This window comes from Pantherophis guttatus, chromosome 2 (genome assembly GCF_059756535.1).
Source record: "Pantherophis guttatus breed Tessera chromosome 2, ASM5975653v1, whole genome shotgun sequence".
Lineage (NCBI taxonomy): Eukaryota > Metazoa > Chordata > Lepidosauria > Squamata > Colubridae > Pantherophis > Pantherophis guttatus.
In genome coordinates this window covers 197888178-197905720 of record NC_142064.1, presented here as the reverse complement: position 1 = coordinate 197905720, position 17543 = coordinate 197888178, and the positions used below count along the sequence as shown (strand labels likewise).

The following is a 17543-nucleotide window of genomic DNA, read 5'->3' as shown; positions in this document are numbered from 1 at the left end:
AGGACCCAGATTGTGGGGGCAATAAGCTGACTTTGTATAAATATACAAAAGTATGAAGGCTATTGCTTAACTCATTGTAAGCTGCCCTGAGTCTCCGGAGAAGGGCAGCATATAAATTAAAGCAAAAAAAAAAAAAAAGATAAATGTGAAACATGATATTATATAATCTGGAAAAATTTTTACGAATGGCTAGACAAAAGGAGAATAGCCGAGACAAAGGTGTAGTGTTAGATGAGAAATATATAAATTACGATGGATAAATATGTATGTAAATTGCATAAATAGGTACAGGTATAGATTAATAGACAAGTATGTATAATTGTGTAGAAATATGATAAAGATTGTTAGTATGATGTTATGTATAAATAACGTATAAGGTTAAAGAATTATATTATAATATTAACTTTAACATAATTTGTATTAGTTTAAAGTGTTGGAAGATATTTAGAGCCAGTGGTGTCATATCTATGTCCAATGTTTTTAATTTTGAATTATTAATAAAACACTTTTTAAAAAAAACAAAGTTCCTTGGAGACCCTGGAAAGTGACATTGTTCATCTTTGGGGTCTAAATTCCTAGTTTTTTCATGTAATATTAGTGCCTTCCACATGCTGAAAAAAGACATCCCAATAAAATTAAAGAGATCATCATAACTAGCAGGCAAGGGGTCTTATATTGATCTAATCAATATACACAGATGGTATTCAGTGGGAAGTTGCACATTAATAGTGTGTCGGTAACTGACATTACAAGTAAATCATACTTAAGTATATTTCTACCACCTGAGTTATAAAATTCATGACTATCCAATCACAGAAACATTCATTTTAAGCCAAGAAATCAGTGGGAAAGGATGAAGGACAAACTAATAGGGCTCTAGCCAGGAAATGGGCTGAGCCAAAGAGATATAGATACATATGAAGGACAGTTGGGCTGGGCTTGCAGAAACATGCCAACATAAATACTTATCGGAATATGGAAGGAAGTACAGCAAATGCAGCAAGGGTGCAAAAAAGACAGGCAGAAATTAGCTGACATCTAACAGATAAGAAGTACAAAAACTACAAGGCAGAGAGAAAAGCAAAGATACAAACTAGGAACTGGTCAACAATTCCTAGGTAACAAGCCAGCCAATACAGTCATTAAATCACTTCCTGCTAAACCTTAATATAGCCTCAGGATGGTCTGTGGGGAAACATGTTGTGTCAGCCAATTACACTAAAAGCAGAATGACCTACTAGCATCAACATTACCGATCCAGTTACATGGACAGCTCCCTGTAGCACAGTAGTCAAAACACACTCTTACATTCAAGGCTAAAATCAGGAATCCACCAAGGATTACACACACCAAATTAAGGTTGGCAAAGGTAAGACCACTGGCCAATTTCTAATGAAGTGCTTGGCATCTGGTAGATGCTGGATTCTTGGAGAATAAAGTCTAAGCTGGTTATCCTAAGGAACCATCACCATCTTGTATAAGATAGTTCTATAACAATGCACGCCGTTAGGTAGAAGGCAAGGGACTTGGCTTGCTGCTAGGCCTATTGAAATCATTAAATGACCTCTTAGATGTTGTCCAGTTAACCAGGTAACTTTTACTGGGGGCAGGAATGGATCAGCACATTTTGGAAAATACTATTTTATTTTCTAATAATAGCAACAGAGCCCATATAGATGCCAGAGACATTCTTGGAAATAATGATTCTGGAGGACGGTGCTTTGTTTTGCAGCATGCCATTCTTTAAAAATCTAAAAATAAACTTTAAAGGAGTATTATCATATATATTAGACCTGACAGGCTATACAAGGAAGTGTCTAAGGACATTATTTTGACTGTAGAATTTGGGTCTGTGACAAATTACAAAAAAAGAGAAAGACAAGCAGGCAGACGCATTAAAAGGGAGAAATGTTTGTCTATCCATAGCTATTATAAAAAATTATGTCTTAAAAGTTGATGCTAGTGTATCTTCAGTTAGCAGACAGAGCTTCCTGTCGGCCTCCTGCTTAGAGAGGCCAAACAGCTGGAATAATCAGCCTTTCCTGTGATCTAGCATATCAACTTTATAATTTTAAGAGTACACGTTCAATATCATTTGTTACAGATTTGTTAAGCCTTAAATAGAGATTCCAAAAATGTAACAGAACATTCGCAATGTATGTCATTGAATTATAACAGTTGGATTCCCACAGCTGGTTACCTTCAGATGTATTTTGGTTTATAACTTTTTGAAGCCTCATGCTGACAGGAAACTCTGGAAATTAAAACACTCAACATATAGGTAGTCCTCACTTAAGGACCATTCTGGTTGCTTTATAACCATTCAAATTTAAAATGAACCTCCCCAGAGCTACTTACAACCTGGTTTTGATGACCACACACACCCTTGACTGGTCATGTGACTGCATTTTGGGATCTTGGCAACCGGCTCACATTTATGTTTGCAGCATCCTGCAGTCATGTGACTGCAATTTTCAGCATTTTTTTTTACCAGTTTTAGGCATTCAATTCCAGTTTTCCATACAAAAACCTCCATTGGATTTGCTTTATAGCCACAGTGTTTGCTTAACAAGGACTAAAAAAGGTCATACTATCAAGTATGGTCACATGGTGACCCACTTAACAACCACTACAACTTATAACCATAATATTGGACTCACTTATGGTCATAAGTTGCGGCAACCTGTAATAATATCTAAAAGGCATCGCTTTGAGAACACTGGAATATGGTAGGAGTAGTAGAAGCAGCAGTAGTAATACTAGTAATGCTTAAGCATTGGCACATACACATCAGCCTGATTACAACTCTGCCACCATTTTCTTTGTTCAAATAAGGGGGGGGGAATCTAAAATAGACAATATGTTGCAAATTGGTATTAAAAATGGACCTTAGGTTGAAAACCCCTTTCCCCACACATAATAGCTAATTATTGCATTAGACAACTGCTCTTAAGAGAGAACATTTTTACTATTTTTACTTAGATAACTAAGATTCCAGACAGACCAGCAAAGGATGAAGATACGTTATTTAGAATCATAGTTCAGGATTGGGAAACACACTGTGCCTTTCAAGGATTGCAAATCCTATCAGTTCTAGCCAACATGTTTGATGGTGAAGAATGTCAGAAGTGGTGGCTTTAAGAACATCAGGAGGACCAGATAAGCTACTGTAGAGCTTGCAAAAGAATTGCTTAGGGCAGGGCTTCCCAACCCCTGGTCCATGGATTGGTACCAGGCTGTAACATGCCAGAAACTGGGCTGCGCAAAAAAGCAAAGCCCCATCCGCAGGATGCAGGCAGCATGTGAAACCATGCCCTTTCTGGTCCATGGAAAAATCTCTCTCCACGGAACTGGTCCCTGGTGCCCCAAAGGTTGGGGGCCACTGGCTTAGGGAATGTACCCTGGTTCTTTTACACAATAAAACAAATTTAAATATCTGCATGAATTCAGGTTATTATTTCTGAAGTTACTATTACTAACTGGCTTAAATCCAAGAACATCAGTTTAACTAGTTTTTCAGTTTGGCTGAGTTTAAATAGTTTTTAGTTCCTGGAATCCTGCTCCCATTTCTTCCATTCCTTCAAATGATGTATCTTAAACAATAGGAGGGGGACTATATACTAGCTGTCTATTAAGTATGGAGTTATTAGCAACAGTGTCTATTATAATCACTCATCAGGTGTGAACAATCAGATCCACACATTAGTTCAATTAGCTATTTTATTGCTCAAGCCTACAAGCACAGGAATTTTCTCAGAGTGGTGGTCTGCTCCTGGGTCAGGCTAGAGAAGGTTCAACAGTATTCAAGTGGGGAGAAGGTCAGACTTCACCCTCTTGTGACCATGCAGGGATTCTAGACTAATTTTCCTTTTAATTCCTCCCCCTGGTTCGGCCAGTTTCTAACAACTGTCCATCCATCTTCTTGCTGAACATCCTTTTCCTCTTATTTCCTTCCACCTTTCCGAGCATTAGAGCCTTCTCTAGAGAACTAAGTCTTTGCATAATGTGTCCAACATGGGATAATTTGAGCCCGGTCATTCTTGCCTGAAGTGAGAATTCTAGACTGATTTATTGGACAGCAAGAAAATCTTTTGTAGTCACTTAGCAGTATGTTTTCAAGCCCCAATCAAAGTACTGCTTATACCCCAAAAGGTCCATACATTGGGGCAAAGGAAGACATTTTTATTTGTTAGATTTATACCCCACATTTCCTTTAGGGGTTTGTAGAGACAGACAGACAAACAGACAGGAATTTCCACTGCTGAGGCTGGACTTAAATTCTTCAATGTGAGTTCAACTAGTCATTATCCCTACTGACTCTTTTGCTTATGGTTATGGACATTAAGAGGCCCAACTCAAGATGCCACCATCAAGAGATATAAGGGCCATGGAACAGAAGACTGGCCTTCTCAGCAGTAGGCCCTCATTGTGACCTGTCCCAAAAGTGAGCCTACCCCTTCAATTATAGCATTTTGGATCAAGGAAGATTCAAGAGATATTTGATTTGTACAGTAGAATGAATCAAGGAATAGCTGCTGACTTTATTTCTTTCATTTATGATTTGTTACCAATTAATTTACCTTAATGCAGTTTGAGATAAGAGTAGTTTTAGTGTTGTGTTTACGTACGGCACTATTATACAACCAATTCTATTATTTCTGTGCTATCCAATCATGTCCAAAATTCACCATAAATATTTGTATCATTAAAATGACTAGATGATAAGCAATGCAATGAACTGATCCATAAGAAAACATAAAAATCAAAAACTATTAGTGAAATGATATCATTAAAGAATGGATTACAAAAAAAGTACTATGAACAGATTGTTAACTTTTACAAAGAATGCAAGAGGTTGACTGAGATATCAGGGTATTCCTTGAATATCTACACTTCTACAGAATTACTAACAATTGCACTGTTATTCAGTATGCTGAATGAATTTCTTCTGAAGAATAAAAGAACACATATTTCCTTGTTTTTAATTCCTTTTCAAACAGCCTTTGCAATGCAGCTTAGAAGCCACAAACTTATTGTTACAGCAGCTGAATACTCCCTTTTTTTAAAAAGGGAGAAAATCAAGAATCATCTGGAATACAAGAATTTATTTTCCAAGCTGATGAAATACAGAAGCATCATATTGTTTATTTTCTTATTTGTAACCAAGACTTTGCAAAGACTGTGAAGTTCATGGAAAAATTTTGAAACAACCAGAACTATAAGCCAGATAAATTGCATAATAGCCTTGGTCTGCAAATTCACAAATTTAATTTTTATGGTTTCTGAAGATTTTCTAGTAATATTTTGATTCATTTGCAAATTAAAAGTAATTATTGGCAGAAGCATACATCAGGAACAAAATACTGACATAAAATTAATCACAAGCAATGCTAACCTAACTCCCAGAAAACAATGACATGTTGGGTTATCGTTTCAGTGATATTTCTGTCCTTCTTCCTTCCTCCCTCTTCGATCATTCCCTCTTCTTTCCTTCCCTTCCTCTTTCCTTTCTTTCTCCCTCTTTATCCTTTCTTTCCTTCCTTCCCCCTTCCTTTCCTCCTTTATCTCTCTCCCTCCATTTTTTATTTATTAAATTGATATGCTGCCCATCTCACTACTGAGCTCTCCTTTCTCAGTAAACAGGGAAGGGCCCCCTCCCTGTTCCTTCTTTTCTCCTTCTCTCCTTTCTCCTTCCGTCCTTCCTCAGCAGATAAGTAGCTACTGCCAAGTAGGGGAGAGAGTGCATGAGTGGCCAATGCAGGGCATGCTAGCAGAAAGGAACTGGACCACTTTTCCATTGACTCTCCAAAGACATTGGTAGTGGGAATGTGGCAAGGATCACAAGAGTGTCGGCAATTATCAATTCCTTCAGGATTTCCTCTTGTGGGATGTTGTCAGCTATTGAATATGAGAATCATGTGAACGCAGCTGACCGTGCACTGCAGCAGCAAAAAAATCCCCAAATTTTGTTCCCTTAATAGTAATAGTTCTAACGTATTCTGTAAATTAACCCATTTGAGGTACCTTTGTTGGCAAACTTTTGCCTTATGATGCAGCATTTCACCCAAATGAAAGTTACAAAGTATCAAACAGACACCAGAGTTTTACTACTATGTAGATACTGTCAACTAGTTCAGGCGAAATATCAAGACCATGATTTGTTGTGAGAAGAAAAATAGGTGTACAAAATCCATTTTTGAATGATGTTCGGGAGCAAATTGTAATTTGCTATTTAACTAAATATAAGAAATTGAAGATTTGTACAAGCCACAATTTTAAAAATAGGATATAAATTATGGTCTGCAGATGTCATAATTTCCTACATATGAAAAAAGGGGTGGGTGGGGGTGGAACTAGTTTGTTCCAAACTCAAATATGAGTTTTAAATAGGCTGCCCTTGCAGAAGAAGTTGGAAGCACAAGTCCTAAATTCAACACAAAACATCCAATTGGTTATGAAATCTGAATCAGAAATATGACAAGAACTATTGCTCAAAGACTTTCCAGAGATCTGAAGCTCAGATTTAGTATTTTTCCACAGAGCATTCATGACTACTAAAAATATAATATATATAAAACCTAACAAGATCTAATATAGATCTATGCAAGTAGTCCTTGCTTAGTTATCTGTATCAGTTATCACCAAAACCAACAGAGTAATAACTAAACACTCCGTTCATGTACCTTATCACCTTATTCCTTCTATCGCCCTCTCTCAAGTTAAGAAAACAGTTACCTACAATCAAAGATTGTAGCTTACAATGGCCCAATGCCAATAACCAATTTTAAAAATATTCTGGCTTATTAAATTCTGTTGAGCATGCATGTCCATGAAATCCACTTATGAGTCATGGTGGCACAGTGGTTAGAATGCAATACTGCAGGCTAACTCTGCATTCCACTGCCAGCAGTTCAATCCTAACCGGCTCAAGATTGACTCAGCCTTTCATCCTTCCAAGGTCAGTAAAATGAGGACCCAGATTGTTGGGGGTGATATGCTGACTCTGTAAACTGCTTAGAGAAGGTTGTAAAGCGCTACAATGTGGTATATAAATCTAAATGCTATTGCTATTAGTCTTGCATCCTGGACATAAACTGTTTCAACTCCTACCTTCAAAATGACGCTATAGAGCACTGCACACAGAACAACTAGACACAAGAATAGTTTTTTCCCAAATGCCATCGCTCTGCTAAACAAATAATTCCCTCAACACTGTCAAACTAGTTATTAAGTCTGCACTATTAATCTTCTCATCGTTCCTATCACCCATCTCCTCCCATTTATGACTGTATGACTGTAACCTTGTTGCTGGTATCCTTACGATTGATATTGACTGTTTTCTAATATGATTTGATTGCTTATTTATACCCTATGACTATCATTAAGTGTTGTATCTTATGATTCTTGAATGTATCTTTTCTTTTATGTACACTGAGAGCGTATGCACCTCAAGACAAATTCCTTGTGTGTCCAATCACACTTGGCCAATAAAAAATTCTTCTTCTCTCCTCTCCTCTCCTCTCTTCTCTTCTATTCTCAATCAGAAGCCACAGGCAGAAGTTCTAAAGTAGCCATTCAAATTAAATCCAAAGAGTTTACAACATGGAAATAAATATTCCAGGGTAGTTCCTTTGTTGTTTTTGCTTATTTAAGCAAGGGATAAAGAAAAGGGAGAATTTATTTGTATATATAGTCTAAAGCCATCATGGCGAACCTGTGGCACGCGGAGCCATATCGGTGGGCATGTGAGCTCAGCTCCGGCGTGTGCCAGCTGATTTTCGGGCCTTCTGGGCCCATGGAAGTCAGGAAACACACTGTTTCCAGCCTCCCCAGGGCCTCTGAGGGGGTGGGGAAGGCCATTTTTGCCCTCCCCAGGCTCCTAGAAAGGTTCTGGAGCCTGGCGAGAGCAAAAAACAAGCCTACCGGGCCCATCATGCCATTGTGTGCCAAAAGTGGGTGGAGTACAGGGGGTCGTGCGTGCATGCACGGGGGAGCGGAGTGCATAGAATTATGGGTGTGGGCCCATGCACGCACAACCCCCCCCGTGCTCCCCCCGTTTTTGGCACGCGATGGCAAAAAGGTTAGCCATCACTGGTCTAAAGACTACAAAACAAGAAGCAGGGTTTCTAAGAACGTATTATCCCCATTCATAGAGTAGATCACTCTCTCCTTCCCACCTTTTATTGCCTCTTCTCTGCATATGAGCACATTCTTTCCTTTCTTCCTTTATTATTAAAAGGATTATATTCAAGCAATTTGGCAGAAAGGAGGCTCTATACATATCTTACTGCACAAAGTAATAAATCAGTCCTTCTCCCAAATTTAATCTAAAATATGAGATGATAAAAGATTGTGGTGGACAAAGGAAAACAAAACAAAACAGGATACTACATTTTTGTTAATACATTCTTGTAAATATAATGGTTGAACAGTTTAAATATAAATATTTCAACAATAAAAATGCTTAAATTACAAGAGTACCCAACTCTTTTTCCTTACATCTGAGTCAGGTGATTGGAAGTGATGAACAAGTATCTGAAATTCAAAAATGGAATGGATTAAACCAGTAATCTAGAAATTTTGACAGAAGTTTTGAAATAAGTATTTTGCTCAAACTGATAGTCTTTAGCCCGAGTGTATTTCCCCACAATTACAATGATTTTACATTGTACTATGCTATTATTTTGTCATCCATAATGTGCTGACAAAACCAAGATGGATTACACATTAAGCAAAATCATTGTTCTCAAAAATACATTTAGCAAAACCAAGCAAACCATATTATGCCTCATTGTAATGCAAAGCGGTACTCCAAATCCAATATTTTGCTATTGGAGGCAAGGAATATATTTCACTGTATGAGACCAGTACATCTGTTAGAGCCTTTTCTGAAAGAGATAATCTGACCATAGCAATCCATAGTTCAATAAATAAATCACCAACTATTCTAACAGTCCATACTGTATTTGAGATTACTTGAAGACTATCCAAAAGCTACTTCGTTCTAGAAAATGATTACTAGGCTGCCAGATATTGAGAATATACAACAATGGGTCCTAAAGAAGAGTAATGAATAGAATTCAGTTTCTGATCTTTGAAAATTCATGTTTTACAGGGACACTGTAACTAACATAAATATAGATCAGTTGCCAAGTGTCTGAATTTTGGTCAAGGGGATACTACAATTATTGTAAATGTGAAAAACAGTAATAAGTAATTTTTTTCAGTGCTGTTGTAACTTTGAATGGTCATTAAATGAACTGTTGTAAGTCAAGGACTACCTATAATTTATCATATACTGAGTCATCTGTGAAGACTCTCCTCCAGATACCCTCCCCATCTGAAAGGTCACAGAAGACAGGGCAGTTTCACCAACAATACCTTCCTTCCAATTACAGAAATTGTTGCTTACTATATTATAATATATTAATCTTACTGTTGTTTGTATTATACAGTAAAATGCAGAGGAGTCATCTGGCAGAAGGCAATATGCACATAAAAGGTAAGTCATTCTAAAGATGAGAATTAGATTACAGCAACACAGAGACCTGCCACCTGTTAATTCTCCTTTCATTCATATTAAGATCCCTTAAGATCTTAATAAACAAGATCCCTTGTTTATTGCAAGATAAACAATCTTCTCTAGGTTCATTCAACAGAATATCTCTTTTTACACCCATTCATTAGCCGATGTGCAAGCAATCCCATCAAATAAAAATTTAAGAAGCAAATTTAGTTATCCAAGGAAAAGTATCTGGTGTTAATAATGTCCACAGCATATTATTTGCAATAATCAACCACAGGAACTGAAATTATTATATAGTCTCAAGCATCACACTTCTAGCTATATATATATATATCAGTCATCTCCTAGGTTATAGAAAGTTTTGATTGCTAGATACTGGAACCACAATTTTTCAGGATCACTGTATTCAAATATTACCAACTCAATTAAAAATTGCAAGTTGTAATGTAATAAAAGTGATTCACAGGTAATATTAGTCCTACAGGTTTTAATTGGGACACACTCTAACACTACAGTGCACAATTAGATGTCAGCAGTTTGACTTTCATTCATATAAATGGAGGTTCTCCCACAACAAAACCTACAATTTTATACTATTTTTGTAGCACGGTGATATACATGGATGGGTGTTCAGAAATCTCTTAAATTCAAGTTATTTTATTTCTTGATGAATATAGATTGTTAGGCTTAATTTTCCAATGTAAATTATTACCCAACCCATTCACATCAATCAACTATGAGATTATTTCTATATTGAATAAATCAGGAGCTTTAATCAAATATTCAAATAAGCCGTCAGAAAGAATAATTTTTGGAAAAAGCTGTTGTCCAGGATGATATAAAAACTCCTGCCCTGGTCAGGAGGTTAGACTAGAAGACCTTCAAAATCCGTTCCAGCCCTATGATTCTATGTTTATGGGAAAAAGTAAAACTGTAAAATATAATAAAGCATGTAATTTTCTAATGATGCTCTATATAGATCATCAGGACTCTGTACATTTTTAAAATTTTGAATAGGGATTCTGCTCTTGAAGAGCATACAGAAAAGCTGGGCCTACAATTGATCACAGCCAAACTAGATCTATGTAGAACAAAGGTGGGTTTCAGCAGGTTCTGACCAGTTCTGGAGAACCAGAAATTTTGAGTAGTTCAGAGAACTGGTAAATACCACCTCTGAGTGGCCCCACCCCCATCTATTCTCTGCCTCCAGAGTCCCAGCTGATCTGGAGAAAATGGGGATTTTGCTGTAACCTTCTTCCACCAAGCCACGCCCACCAAGCCACACCCACAGAACCGGTAATAAAAAAATTTGAAACCCACCACTGATGTAAAACTTCCAAGGGCAGGACAGTGCTTATGCATCTGCCTCACGTGTTGCACTCCAACTGCTTTCTCCACACCAAGTTTGAAAATAATACTTACTATATATTAAATAAACAGATACCAAAACATATTCATACTTTTTTGTCAACTAAGGCAGTGGTCCCCAACCCCCGGTCCGCGGACCGGTGCCGGGCCGTGGAGTACCTGGCACCGGGCCGCGCAGCGGCCGGGGGACATGAACGCTGCAGCGCAAAGGCTCCTGGGCCGTGCGCAATGGGCTGTGCGCAAAAGCTCCTGGGCCGTGCCCCCACCCCTGCGCGCGCTCAGCGGGCCGCGGCGATAAAAAGGTTGGGGACCACTGAACTAAGGTATTATAATGCCTTAAAATTATTACACACATACAGTATTTTTATTTTGGTACATAAGATTAAAATTGGAAGCCTAAGCAAGAGACTTCCAATTCAGTTTTCAGAACTGGATGGCAGCACCCAGTTGGACTTGGAAACAAAGAAAAGATTGGCCCTGGTCAGTACTTAAAATGGGTAGCTAGCAGAAATTCCAGATAGCTAGCTTGGAAAGGGAGAGACTATCCTGAAAGAAGGTAATGGCAATACTTCCATGCTGCAGTAAGAAAACTGTACAGACATGTTCATTAAATCACCAGGAGTCAATCTCAACTGGAAAGAGAATTTACATCCCCATGAAGCAATACGCATTCTAGAGTTACCATTAACCAAATTTTAAAAAATAAGAGAGTTCTGAAAGAGCAGGCCCATAAAAAAGGGAAAGGAAGAAACACCAGCAGCAGCTTATTATTGGCTAAATGTTACAGCTGTGCTGTAAATTCAGAAGCTAAAAGGGGGCCTTCCAGCTGGGATTTATAAAGTGCTTTGTTTAAGGCTCAAGCCAGAGCAATACAAAGACTTGCAGACACAGAACGTGTAGATTGCTAAACCAATCCACATCTGCAATTTGCTGATTTTCTTTAGTCCTTTCTTTTAATTAATGCAATTTCTTTTCCAAGTCCTTTCCCTCTCTCCTACCCAGCAGCATGGGGTAAGATCCTCATCCGAAGCTATTTTCATCTAGGTGTTACTGGAACCACTCTTTTCTTTTGTGGCAACTACTTGAAACTACCTGAAACTACTTGAAGTTTTGGTAGCTTAAAGATACCAAAGGAGGTCTGTACTCCAGCCGTTTAAGTCCTTACCACTGCATGACAGAATGAGCAGCTGTCACTTGCCTCAGCTCCTGCCAACCTAGCAGTTTGAAAGCATGTAAATGCAAATAGAAAAATAGGTACCGTTTCCCCGAAAATAAGACATCCCCTAATAATAAGTCCAATCAGGCTTTGGAGCGCATGCGCTAAAATAAGCCCCTCTTCAAAAATAAGCCCTCCCCGAAAATATTTAACTGCATGCACAGGCGGTCCCCACCATTTCCTCTGGTTAGGGAGGCAGAGCTGGAAATCAGGTAAGATTGCAAGAGGAGCCCCGTCTTGCTCCACGTGCCCCAAAATAATAAGACCTCCCTGAAAATAAGGCCAAGCACTTATTTCGGGGTTCAAAAAAATATAAGACAGAGTCTTATTTTTGGGGAAACACGGTACCACTTGGGTGAGAAGTTAACATTGTTCTGAGTTTCACCGTACGCTTTGTACTGCGGTGTGATGTCATATTGGCCAAATGACCTCCAGAAACATCTTTGGAGCGAGCTGGCTCAATGGCTTAATGAAATGGAGATAAGCACCACCTCCTAAAGTCAGCTATGACTAGTAGAGTAAGCCTACAGGGACTCTTTTACCTTTGCTACTGGAACAACATCCCTCCACCTGTTTGTTTTGTGGCAGCTATCTGAAACCTTTGAGTAGATCAAAATTAGAGAACAAGGGCCATTCTATTACTCTAGTGATCTTCAATACTGAATTCAATTCTTATGTATACTTCAACCTTTTCTTGTCCATATGTCCTATGAGAGCACCTTTTGAAAGATGACTTGGAAAGCCCAAAGGGCTTTATGCAGTTAAGGGATGTCTCTGAAGAGGAACAGTGCTTTTCATCCTTTTTCATCCTGCTAACTATGTGGGAAAGGAGAAAGAAGTACTGTAGCTTTAGTGCAGTTATAGTACTAGATTTATGATGAATCTAGGTCACCATGAGAGGGCAGCAAAGAAACTTTTCTGTATCTCTTTGCTGCTCTCTAGTGGTCATGCGAATGTCTGCAGCTAATATCAGGTAGGTAATAACTATAGATAGTCCTCGACTTACATCAGTTCATTTAGTGACCATTCAAAGTTACAATGGCGCTGAAAAAAGTGACTTATGACCATTTTTCAGAGTTACAACCTTTGCATGTGATTAAAATTCAAATACTTGGCAACTGGTTCATATTTATGACCGTTGCAGTGTCCCAGGATCAGGTGATTCCATTTTGCGACCTTCTGACAAGCAAAGTCAATGGGGAAACCAGATTCACTTAATAACTTTGTTGCTAAGTTAACAACTTCAGTGATTCACTTAACAATTATGGCAAGAAAGGTCGCAAAATGGGGCAAAACAAATATCTCACTTAACAACAGAAATTTTGGGCTCCATTGTGGTCATAAGTAGAGGACTAACTGTATAGGGCTTCTGACAATTTCTGCTAATTATAAAGGATTGGGGAGGAGGGGAGGAGATACTGCTTCTGAGTGGAGTTTTCCTTGAGCAATTCCAAGCCAGTGTTTAGATTTCCTGAAGGAAGTGAAGACGTCTTACTGCACATCATCGTAACAAATCCATTCATCGCTGCCATCAATTTCAACCTATGTAAATACTCCAAAGAATCTATAATATTTGCAAATCTAACATGCATCTTCCAAAAGGCCTTTCAGGATGGCATTTAGAAAATTTCCCTTTTATAAAAATGTTTAACTTGAGCCATCTTAAGCAAAAAATGCAGACAACTAGTACATGGCAGCAAAGAGTTAGCATCTCATATATCTCTTTGCTCTAGTTTAGTAATTTAGATTTTTATAGCCAAGATATGGCAACCCTAGCTTTAGAGTTGTATTCAATCTGTAATCTTATGTGGAATATAAACCATACCATTATTATTTGACTACAGCCTTTATACAGATACATCCTTTCTAGGTACCACATTGTTCCTTTGTTTTATAAACAACTCTTTCTAGGAGGAAAGAGCCAAGCATTATTGTCAACCTGCTTCCTCAATCATGCATCTCTGAAATACCCAGAGTAATTTAAAAGCAGCAGCAAGACAGTGTGATTATTTGGCACAGCTCTTGCGCCAAAGCTCAAATGCCAGCACAGAAAGAAGGCAACAGATGCCATCTTTTGAAGAAATTCTTAGTTGTTTCTATAATGTTTGAAGAGAGGAGTAAAATGTATAACAGCTGTTATTAATTTGTGACTCCTGCTATCTCCTCCCAAATCAACGCAAGCACACTATTTTAAAGTTATAAAAATGCATTCAGTAATAAAGCAGTAACCCACAAAATATTGCATAATATAATAATTTTACAAAATACAATTAGGAATTTTAATTTAAAATGTCTTACTAAATTAAATGCTTGGCCCCTTAAAAAGTCTGGCTCTCAGTTTCCTTACAACAACCTCACTGCTAACTATTAGCTTCCAGATTTTAATTATTCTTTCAAACAATGGGTGGAAAATCAGGCATTTTCATTCCAGCTGTTTGCCTTTTACTTAGTGGTCTCCAGCATTAATAAGAGCAACACTTTTATTTTTTTTTATATGTTTCATCATTATATTCTGCTTACACATTCTCCAATGTGCCTGGTTTATGTAATTAATTCCACTTTTTATTGAGGCACTGTTACAATGATTTTACCAAGATGGGACATTCTGGACCAATACTTGGCACTTGATGTTTTGTGGTTTGATTGTTGTTGTTGCAAAGAGAGGGAGGGTGGATTTTGTATTTGGATTTTACTTCTGCAAGCCACCCGAAGTCACCATGAGTAAGTTGGGTGGCCATGTATATTTTTTCTTAACAATTAAAAATATTTAATTGTTTATTAAGGCAAAAAAATATCCTTAATTGCCTTAATAAAAGTTAGATACCCAGTGCTGTTCCACACTATCATCGGTGATGCCCCTGCATATCAGCATCCTGTTTGGCAACTGGCATGCTAGAAAATGCCATAGGATGTGCTCATCTTTTTTCCATAGCGTGCTATGGAAAACAGCAACATAACTGTCACTCGGCTCAATCTTGTTTTGTCACAAACAGTATAGGATTTTGTAATTGAGCTATTTGCTTGAAAGTAGAAGGAAATTAGTTTGACTGCCTTGTTTTCCTCTTTCTTTTAACATCCCTATTAAACTATCATTGATCTAGAAGAGGAGAAAATTCCTGGCCATTTTTCCATCACCTGTGTACACAGCCACTATGCCATTTCTTCTCTAATCTTCAGAATTGGGGTGCAGCCTTTCCTGACATAAAGAAATTGCAGCTTCAGGCATGAGCTTACCAAGGAAGAACAAAGCAAGACTCAGAAGCGCAAGACAGCATTAGAAAGAGCCCCCTTTGATATTCTATATAAATCATTCCAGGTTAAGCCGCCATCCAGGGGATGCAGAGATTCAGCTAATGAGTGTGAAAGCACTTTGAAGATGAAAAGCAATCTAAGCACCAAGTATTTCGAATTGGTATTTACGTATGCTGGGTTTTCATATTTTTAAGCTGTGCCTTGGCAGCTAAGGACCCTCCTTGTCAGATCTGCTGGTGGAAATAAAACTGGTGAGGTTAAGAAGCACTAAGAAAATTTGGATTTGGTGGTATGACAATGTGTGTGTACACGCATTTCATCAAGAAGGTAATCTTCACCTAAGTGGTTTTCAAACAGGGAGAAACCAAGGTATCCACACAGTGTCTATGTTTGAACCACACAGAAAACTACATATCAACTACACTGGAGTCTAGCACATTATGCAAATCCACAATCACTGCTCAGCTTGTGGTCCAGGGTGTTATGGGAAGGCAAAAAGGGGGGGAGGAGATAAATAACTGGGTGCATGAAGGAAGTTACTTACCCTATTCCTAACCACACAATCTTTTTTAAAAAAAAAATAAAATCAAAGGAAACCCAACCACAACAACAGCAGCAGCCAATCAAGTTCTCCACCCTTCAAGAGCCACCAAGAATCACACTCTTCTGTGGGATGGCTCCTTTGGCTCAGCACCCCACATGGGACTTTGTGGGAGACAAAAGTTTTTTTTTTTTTTAAACAGTTCTCAGGAAGTGGGGGAAGGGAGGCAGGAGGAAAACCCCTTCCCAGGATTAAATGCCTCTCCTACTCTTGCTCTTTCAACTACAGGATCCACCCCCACCCCCCTTCTCCTCCCGAAAAGCTACAAGCGAAGGGGCAGACTAAAAAGGGGAGCGGGAGGCAAATCCTAAATCACAAGGAGAGGGAAAAGGAGGCTGCTGCTGCTGCTGCTCCTCCAGCTCGAGGCCCTTCCTCTCCTCATTCTGGGGTTGCGCTGAAGCCTTGCCAGCTTCCCCCCTCCCACCTTTTGTCCCCAGCCCCCCCCCCCACTCTTCTCTCTCTGCCCTTTTCTTCGGTCCGGGGAGGGGGGGGGTTGAGATGTGGAGGCCTGGGTGCACCAATCTCCCCCCCACCCCCAAGTCCCCCAGCCCCTCTTCCCAACCCTCGCGCTCGAGTTCCAGTGGGGCCTGCACGCGCTGCCGGCGTCCTCGCGCCCATTCATTAGCCGGCAAGAGCAGCAGCGGCTCTCGCTGCTGGCCGCCCATTCCCGCCAGCCTCGTACCTGTTGTCTGCAAGGCTCCCGGCTGAGTGCAAAGCGTCGCACCTGAGGAACCCGGGCTCAGGGTATATCAGCTGAGGAAGGCTTGCTTGCCTCCGTCGGTTCCCGGGCTCTGCTCCGTTAAGGCAGCTGGGCTCGCAGGAAGGCTGCCACGCTCGGCTCAATGCCTGCCGCACAAGCAGGAAACCCCAGTGGCAGCCCGAGAGGGGGCTGGTGCGGGATGCATTAGCGACGTCTGCTTAAAGGCCATAACAGGCTCTGCGGGGAGCACCGGAGAGGAACTGCCGCCGCGTTAACCCTTGCCGAGCCGGTTCCCAGTTTAGCTCAAATTGAAGCGATCGCCCGACCGCCTGTTAGCTCCCTTCCTCGGCTCTCCTCGGATCCGATCCGCCCCTTTCCTCCCTCTTCCGAATCCCCACCCACTCGGGCCAAGGTTGTTGTAGCGTTCGCACGATGGGGTTTGATTTATCTTGAGGGGATGGCCGGGGCTGCGGTTCAGAAATCATGCCCTCGCTGGTCGGTTCTCTGTGGATCTGCTGGGCTGAGAGATTAAAAAGTGTCGTAACCAGCAATCCCAAAAGCAAAGCCGCGACGCCACGATTTCTTAGCCGCCTCGGGAGGAAAAAAAAAAAAAGCCATCACACACAGTAGGGCCTACTTCCGAGTAAACGAGCGTCAGAGGAGTCGGGATGATTAGGGTGGCCTTTACTAGCGGCTCATAAAGGCACCTAGGATCGCAAACTTCATTAAAGCGCCTGCAGGTCTCCAGCCGTACCGAAAAAGTAAAATCGGGTTACTGTATTTAAATAGTCCTGCTCCAAAGGGCTCGCTGCTTTCTTGGGGATAGTGAGATAAACTTACAGATGTATTTGCACATGAGACGTGAGAATATGCAAAAGAC

The 17543-nt window shown here is 39.7% G+C and overlaps 1 protein-coding gene across 1 annotated transcript in view; it reads right to left on the bottom strand.

The window, feature by feature from the left end:
* The window catches only part of NDST1 (N-deacetylase and N-sulfotransferase 1), a 103493-nt gene extending 86446 nt beyond the window's left edge, over window positions 1–17047 (bottom strand). The window contains exon 1 of the mRNA XM_034402344.3: window positions 16646–17047. The gene's annotated coding sequence lies outside the window, so the exon portion shown is untranslated. The remainder of the gene's footprint in view (window positions 1–16645) is intronic.
* Window positions 17048–17543: the final 496 nt, after the last annotated feature.